Genomic DNA, 8,802 nt, shown 5'->3' with positions numbered 1-8,802 from the left:
CAAAGTTAACTGGAATTTATATGCAAAATGTCCATCCATAATAGTCAGCTTTAAATAATTTCTATGCTGGTTGAACTCAAAACTTTATGATCAAAATTTTCCAAATAAGAATACAAGATTTTAGTTGATATAAAGGATTTTGCAATTTTTAAATAGATAGCATAGTAAATATCCCTTATAATATATATCTTTTATAACTTAGCTGCTTCCAGAGATACAATGCAGTGTATCTCTAAGGGAATATTAGTTATTAAAACAAATATATTGCATGAAATGTCAGAGAACATATGTTCTTTTTCAATAAATACTATCAGTATAAAGGAAGGAAAGAAACTTTTTTTAAAAAAAAAAAATCAGACTATATCTTTTATGGCTGCAATTAATGTATGTTCACTAATCTACTAATCTATATATGTTTTTTTATCTCCATATTATAATATAAAGTGGAATACAGTATCATCCAACTAACTTTTACAGCTTAGTTTCAATTGTTTATTAATAAATGTTTCTATTTTCTTGCAAGGTTCAAAATCAACAACAACAAAAGAAAATCTTACATTAAGAGTAAGCAGTTGAATACATACCTGCTAACCTGCTTAGTATAGTAAATTCTATCAGCAATTTGAAAGGCCAACGACTTTGATGATCTAACTCCTTCTATTAGAAAAATATGGACAATGCACTGAAAACTTGTTACTAAGCTCTGTATTGCTCCTGGATAAAAACTGTTCTCTAAACTCTGCTCAGTCAAATTATAAAACCCACCTACAGCCAGCTTTGCTAATGAAAAGGGGGGGGGTGCTTTTCTGAACAATAGAAGAATTCCCCTGCATTTAGAATGCAGTTCCCATTAGAGCTAAGAATCAGAAATGCCACTTTTACCTCTGTTTTTTTAATTGATATTGTCCCAACCCTCTTCTACGGTTCAGTGAGACACTGTTTGTGAAATGATTAAAAAGAACGTGATCTGATCAAGAGGAGAGAATAATGGGAACGGAATGCTAGGTTAGCCATAGTGCAAAGTGCTGGGAACGAAGAGCAAGGGACTTTTTACTCTATTGTTTTTATTCCCATCTGCTCTTTAGACATCTCAGATCACTTTGATTCTTTATTTACTCTGCTAAAAATGGGTTAAAAGTTGCCCACTTACATTTGGGAACAAGTTACAGATCTTAAAAAAAAGAACGAAAGAAAGAAAGAAAATAAATAAAAATCCTTGAATTATATCAAGTTTCCAAAAGGTCATCACTGTCTCTGCTGTGGCCTTTTCCCTATCCCAAATCCTCTATCAATATGTCATAGTGAGTTAGGCAAAGACAAAAGAGAGGCTCAGTGTGAAAACTGCACATATATCTAATCCTGACAAAGCAATGAATAGGCCTTCACAAGTATAATTATGCTTGTTTATTTGTTACCACGTACAGAGAGCTGATGAAAAAATCCATCAAAGTGGTATTATGCAGACACCAAGAGCTTCTTTTCTTTGGTTGCTAAAGCCACATTGAGGCTTAAATTCCTTATTGTTAAATTCAGAAGAAAAGAGGAGGAAGAGAGATTTTGGTTAGACTTTTTTGCATCAGTTGCTGACAGATCTTTTGTGTACAGCGCTGTATTATTAGATGCATTAGTTAGAGGCTTGCTCATTCAGTTCCCTCATTTTAGACCATACTGGAATCTGTAATTATAAAGTGCTATTCACTTTACCTTTACTCTGGGTGTGGCAGGCATCTGACTGATCACAAGTGAAGCAGATTTAAAATCTGATTTATTTCCCCTCCCCCCCTCAGATATTGGGATTTAGAATTTCCAAAGACAGGTAAACTACCTGAACAAAAGCATGAGGTCGAAATCTAACAGAATTGAAAGCATAATCAAACTGAGATACAGATCTTTGTAATAATGCAGAAACTAAGACAGACAAAACTGAATATGCTCCTATAACAAATTCAAGGTTGGCTGCCTGTGTGAACTTTTACATCTATCCAGAACCTAATTCCACTACCCCATGAACCAAAGCTCTAAAAAAAAAAAAAAATCAAAGTTATTGAAGCAGCCCCAAGATAGTATGGCAGATGTATGATGCAAAGAAGACTCTTTTTCTTGGAGAGAGATCCGTATAAAAGCCATGACACACTAAGAGACCCTATCAAACAGCTTTACGACAGCATGACTTGAAAGATCAGAGTTGGGGAATGGGTGCCAAATAACCTTCTCTGCTCCCTTTACGAAGAGAATTATATCAAAGTAAAAGCAATATGCATAGTTAATGTCTTTGTGAGCTTTCCAATTTAAAACAGAAAAGCTGTAATTTTTCTTTGCTGGCAATCTGGAAACACTCTGGAGTTAATTACAGCTGATTCGAAGTGAACGACACAAACAAAGACCAGTCTATGTCCAGACAATTATACTGCATTAACCAGCTTAGAGCTTCCTGCTGATGTTTCAGAGCTCTTCTATTACACCCTTCTACCTTCCCAGCACGATAGAAAATGCTTCTGCAAGGAGGAATTAATGAAGAGAACTGCAAAAGAATGTGTGACGACCTCTCCTGACATGGCAAAAACTTTCCACCCATGTCACGACAAAGGGGAGAAAGTAATTAAGTTTGAATAAAAGGATGTAACCAAATATATTGTGTACTTAAAGCATCACTTTAAAAAGAAAACCAGAAAAGTTTGCAAATCACATACTTGACTGACTGTGGAATCACAATATTGTTTCATTTCTTTTTACTTTATTATCTTCAAAGGCTATTGGTTCAGATTTTGTTTGAAAAACTATCACCATTATTTTGAAATGTCATGTGACAGATCAGCTTTTTACATGTCTTCGAAAAGGTTGTTTCCTTGTTTTATATATATGAAGGACTCAATGATAGCCAGATCGTTGTCCCTGTTTTTTTTAATTTAAATTAAACAATTGAAATATCATTGTTTTAATTCTTTTATATTGTTCCCAGCTGCTCCATGAAACTAGTTCACCTTCATTCCTCTGGATGAAGATCAGCATTTTGCCACTAAAAAATTGGTTTTTTCTCAGAATCATCCTGTATAACAAATATGACAATGTATATTTTTCTTTTTTTCTCTTTGATCTTTAGATTAAATTTTGCAATCCTCTGGCTTGATCACGATTGTTATTATTTTTTAAAAAAAATAATAACAATCAACAAGCCTTTTTCTGACATTGCTTCAGTATTAATCCAGCCAGCAGTATTTAATTACAAAGTAACTACCTTAGTCTGTAGCTTAAATTGTGGAATCAGGAAAACACTGGATAAATAACAAAGCAACATTTCTCATGTCTTTCTTTTACAGAAAGGTGCATCTGAACAGCAGTGACCCAGTAAAATTTAAACAGTAATCCTTTGTCTTATCTATGCAAAGTAGGATTAGGGTTACAATGATGACTGCTTAATCCCTTTGATTTTCCTTTGCTGTATAAATATTAATCTACAAATCAATCAAGTCCCGTATTGTAATGCACACAACATACTTTGTGAAAGGTTATGTAAATTATAGTCATTTTACAAGCTCCATCTGAAAAGAACTTCATGCTTTCCTTTTCATCCCAAAATCTGTATTGGATTTAAAAATTGAAATTTTGAACGCACAAAATGAAAGACTTGAACCCTTAAATTTTCAAAATTCGTCCATGAAAGAGATTTTCCCCTTAATAATACACTGTTCTGCTTTCATAGATGTTTAAATTACCAAATCTACTATTTTTAGATACTACCAATTACGGTAAGTAAATGTCTTTAATTTTTGTGAGAGTGTTTTTGAAAACTTAATGAACTCAAAAAGTGTAAATGTGAGAGACCAGATGTTTTCCTATAATCGTATGTTTTGAAATAGGTTACTGACACATTTTATAATGTCATAAATACTGCTGTGCCGGAATAATCCTATAGAATACATTTACTGTGGAGTTTTAATTTGTTAATTCAAACCAAGGATTAGATTCAGGCAAGTTTGTTTTACTTATGAGTAAAACTATTGAAAACATTGAATTTTAAATTAGTGATTACGAAGTCTTAAGTTAGTTGCTATATTTCTTCTAGAAATATGGACCTAGTTAGCAATCCTTGCAATTCTTACTTATTTAACTGTACTGCAATAGTAGGCAAACAGTAAAAACAGTAAATGAGAAAATAGATCTTCAGTTATACATTGTACATAGTACAAAATGAAAGATACACTACTACTTAAGGCTGTGGAAATGCTGTACTTAAGACACAGCCCATGAGTGACAGTTCCTGCAGAATACATAGAACTGGGAGTTATTTTCAATTGGACAGGTTTCAATAAAATATATCCAGACATACAGCATCATCTAATATGATTTCATCTTAAACATCTAGTTTGGCCATAGAATTATTTTTTAAAAAAACATAGTCATTAATATTGTTCTAGAGTAATCTGCCAAATTTTGTTTGGCTAGTGCAAAATCAGCTGGGACTTCTGTTTTTATCAAATAGGGCCTTTCATCATTTTTTTCAGTGGAAGTTAATTTGACTCCTCTGCATAAGTGAAGTGAGCAATTCAGTAATTAACTTTTGTGTTTTAAAATGTATAAACTTTAATTGGTTTTCATTGTAAACAAACAAATGTCAGCCACAATTATAAGCTCTTTGGTTTAACTACATATTATTCCTTTACAAACAAACCTGTTGTCAGACAAATTAAAATCAAGTAGCCGGCTATTTTAAGTTGAATTTTACATGATCTGCCAATTACTTGATTACTAAACTTTAATATCATTGTAGGAAAACTATTTTGGTAAAAATAATTATAAGAATTTCAACTAAGACAGGCTTAATTGTATTGATTCAAAAGATGCATACGTAGAGAAAGCATGTTGAAAGAGTAATGTTATCTTCAATCTACAGTTACCATTCAAACAAAATTACCTGGTATGAAAAAAAAAAGCAATGTTGGACTCATGTTTGCCTCCCCACCCATAAAGAACCAACTGAAGTAGTTCTTTCGCTTACCATCTTTGAACTTTAAACAACAAAATATCAATGTGAAACAACTTCAAGGCATGAAGACTTGGAGGTTTATTTACTGACTAGTGTATCTATTAAGACCAGGAACAAGTGGAGCTGTCAGGATGTAATGAAGGTAAATGATTAGTTAGCACTGAAGCTGAGCTCTTCTTCAATGCAATAAGAGTTAATTAAAGTTTACCACCAAACATCAACCAAAGCAGGATGTTGATCAGGTTTCAGCATTAAGTGCAAACAGACAATGGTTGGCAGCAATTAGTGTAACTATCAAATGACATGCAACAATAATTATACATTTAAAATAGCTCAATGTCTGGTGGGGAAGGGGAACCTTATCAGCCCCCTTTGACTACAGTACAAATATTCAAAGAACAGGAAACAGGTGTCAGATATTTCATGTTAGCACTGTAAATCAATAGAATCCAACAATAAAAACACACTACCAGTATACAACTATGTTATCTGTAATGGAGGAATTTACTCTTCATGAAAGAGAAGAAAATTAACTGCTTGCTTGCAACAAAGGGAAGTGGTACCAAGATCAAATAAAGCACTTGTTGTTGCCTTTCAAAATGACATATAAATAAGCTGGCAAATGCTTGCAATTTAAAACCAATGTTTGGGGCCATTTTATTTAAAATTTTAAATTGGATGCAAATTATTCTGCGGTTTCAACCTTTCAGTTGCCTCTTTTTCACAGAGAGTAGAGGTGAAACAAATGTCTGAAACCTTATTTCAAGGATCCCTTACTTCTTTTAGCTTGTGTATACTGGATGGAGAACAAACATTACAACGCTGGGACAAGAAGCCAACATTAGGATAGTTGTCTTTGATAAACAGGACTAGCTCAAAATGTTTTATGAGTCATACAATTCAAACAACATCTTCTGTTATGCAATTGACAATAAAAATAACTCAACTATGATAGTCTTTGTCACTCACAAAGAACTGAATATACCAACTTTCTCACTGGATTGCTATAGTTGCTTGAAGAGTGCCCAAAGTGTAGTCATTGAGATAATTGCATCTATTCTATTATGGAAATGGATTTTTGAGTTGGTTGCCTCTATGTCAAACACTAATCAGAAGACATACTTGGTATAAAACCTCATTAAAGATACATATTCAAGCATTTACGAGGACATTTATCTAGATGTAACCTCTACACAACTTATGTTTTATCATGAGGAACCATTTAAATTTTATGAAGAAGGTTTTTTGACAAAGTTTCTGATAAAGATTGATGGATAACTTTCTCATGTATAGGACAAAAGAAAAGTTTCCTGTATGATCAATAATTTGATGAGAAACAGGCAGCCATGTGTAGGAATTAACAGTTCTTCCAACTGAGTGATTTAGGAATGAGATTCTATGCAAAGCCATATTGGGACCAATATTTAAACTATTCACCAGCTATAAGAAGTTGGCAATGAGGTGGGCATCTGCAAATAACCATTTTTAGGATACTTAAGAGATCAAAAGGTTCTCTGGGATTTGGTGAATAAACATTCCAAGGACAAAATCCATTGAATGTAAGCGTAAGAAGGATAGGAAGTACTACCCTTTGGAGTGAATCATTTTCCTTATATCTTTGTTTCACATATTTTCTGTATTTCATGCAGGAAATCAAGGGACCATGCATAAATCTTCCTCCTGTGGTTATATCCTGATAACAATCCCTTGAGAAAGGTGGGAGTAAGTGATAAGACCTTTGTGAAAGTCACTCAGGTAAAATTCCTAGTAGAGATAAACTAGAATCTGGGTCTTTCCGAGCCCTAGTCCAGGACTTTAAATATTTTCATATAGACTTTTACTTACATTTTATGACAAAAGTGAAGTTAGCTAACCATGATGTCAGGGCCATCATGTCAGTTAAGTGGATTAATGCAAAAATATCAGTTTAGATGCATGAAGCAGTTACTACTGCTGCTAAAAAAGCAAATACCATATTAAGAATAATAAAGGATTAAAAAATAAAATGGTCTATTTTAATATGTGTATCTATGATGCAATGATACTTGCTATAATGTACCCTCAACTCAAAACAACTCAAAAAAGAGAAAATAAGATGCAGAATATGTTTGGAGTCCCGCTGGTACAACTCCATTCTGGAGGAAAGTTACAACTCTCTAAGAGTTTTAACTTTGGGGAAAAAAAAACCTCCAGATGACAGTGATATAAACATATGAGCAGCCTGTGCATGAAAAAGTTTTATTTATACATTTATATTAATAGATCCCAAAATGGGATCAATAGTTGTAGAACAATACAGAACAAATGAAAAACTGCTTCTTCAAAGAAGAATCAAACAAGTATTTGCTATTTACTGCAAGGTGTATTTATGGCCTTTGATGGCTTTAATGGGAGGGAATGTTGTGGTATATAATGTACCAGTATGTATTAGTTATGGAGAACACTAGCTAGGAATTTCTGTGGTTCTCCTGGTAAACTTCCTATAGGCATCTTCTTGGCCACTGAGGAAACAAGATGCGGGATTAGATGGGCCTTTGATCTTATCTGTACAGTTCTTTTTACATTCTTTTAAAAGAGTCCCAGGAAACATGCTACTGTTAGTGCTCTGGAGAGACAAGATATAAATGTTTTCAATGAGTAAATATCACTGTTTTAGCTAATATTCCCTTTGATCTAAGTTACTGATTAGTGCCACCTATTGGAAGTTAGCAGAAACACTTTTGAGTAAGAAAATGTATATTGCTCCATCTAAATTTACTCTGAGTTTACAATTAGAGAGTTTACAAGCAGAGAGAGGCAAGATCACTATTGCAATTTGTAACAATAAGTTCAGAGCATCCTTGCATGTACCCTGAATGCTAGATAATTTAGAGAGGAAGAAAGAAACTTCAATAGATAAGTCAGTATCAGGTTTGAAGTCAATGAAAGTAATGCTATCTAGTCACAATTTGCCTGACTTTTTTTAAACTCAGCTTTGGCAAATATATAGTAAGTTGAAATACTCACATATCATATTCACTTTAAATCACAAAACTCTGTTCTAAAAAGCGTTGTTTCTTATTTTAAGGAATAAATTACAATGTTCCGGTAACTGGCTATGTATTCCAGGTGGTTATAATTCCATTGTTACAGCAGGACTGTCATTTAAAGTGAAATAGTCTGCAACCTTAAAGTAACTGGCTACTGCTCTAGAGAAAAGTACATACTTGCAGCCAGCATAGCTGCATTTTCCTAAATAGTGAATCTTTGTGTTTCAAATATGAAACAAAATAGTATCAAATATGAAACAAAATAGAAAACAATAATAGTACATTATTCTGTACTACTATAAGCACATAATTATCATTCTGATCAGCTTTAAAACCGGACAAATAGACCAAGAGACTGCAAAAAGTTTGTATGGAGAGCTGTCTCAAACTTTACCAAAATAGTACAAATGATCTGCACTTCCTCATTCCCTTTCTTATGAAGAGAGGAAGTAGATGGATATGCCTGCTGTTTCTTAAAGTGACCACTGGACGTGATCAGTGATTTACTTATTGAAACTGGACGAAAGTTCATTTCTAGTACAAACAAAAAGAGCTACAATATGTAAAATATATGAGTTAAAATTCTTGGAGTGGAAAAAAATCCATAATTTAGCTCTTGATGATTAGATTACTCCCCCAGATGTATATGCATGTAACTAACAACAGATAAATGCTAAAAATTCATCATTTTACCATTTTTTATGATTCAAACAGATGATATCTTTCACTATAGCAGACTAATGTCAAATAAAAAAGCTGCTTAAATAGGTTGCGATGCTAAATACATTT

General features: G+C 33.2%; 1 protein-coding gene across 5 annotated transcripts in view; it reads right to left on the bottom strand.

Moving 5' to 3' along the window:
• ZFHX4 (zinc finger homeobox 4) overlaps nucleotides 1–8,802 on the bottom strand; it is a 198,334-nt gene that overhangs the window by 170,912 nt on the left and 18,620 nt on the right. The window lies entirely within an intron of this gene.

Source organism: Pantherophis guttatus, chromosome 3, assembly GCF_059756535.1.
Source record: "Pantherophis guttatus breed Tessera chromosome 3, ASM5975653v1, whole genome shotgun sequence".
Classification (NCBI taxonomy): domain Eukaryota; kingdom Metazoa; phylum Chordata; class Lepidosauria; order Squamata; family Colubridae; genus Pantherophis; species Pantherophis guttatus.
Note: the sequence above shows the minus strand (reverse complement) of the source record. Positions and strands in the feature narration are given on the sequence as shown.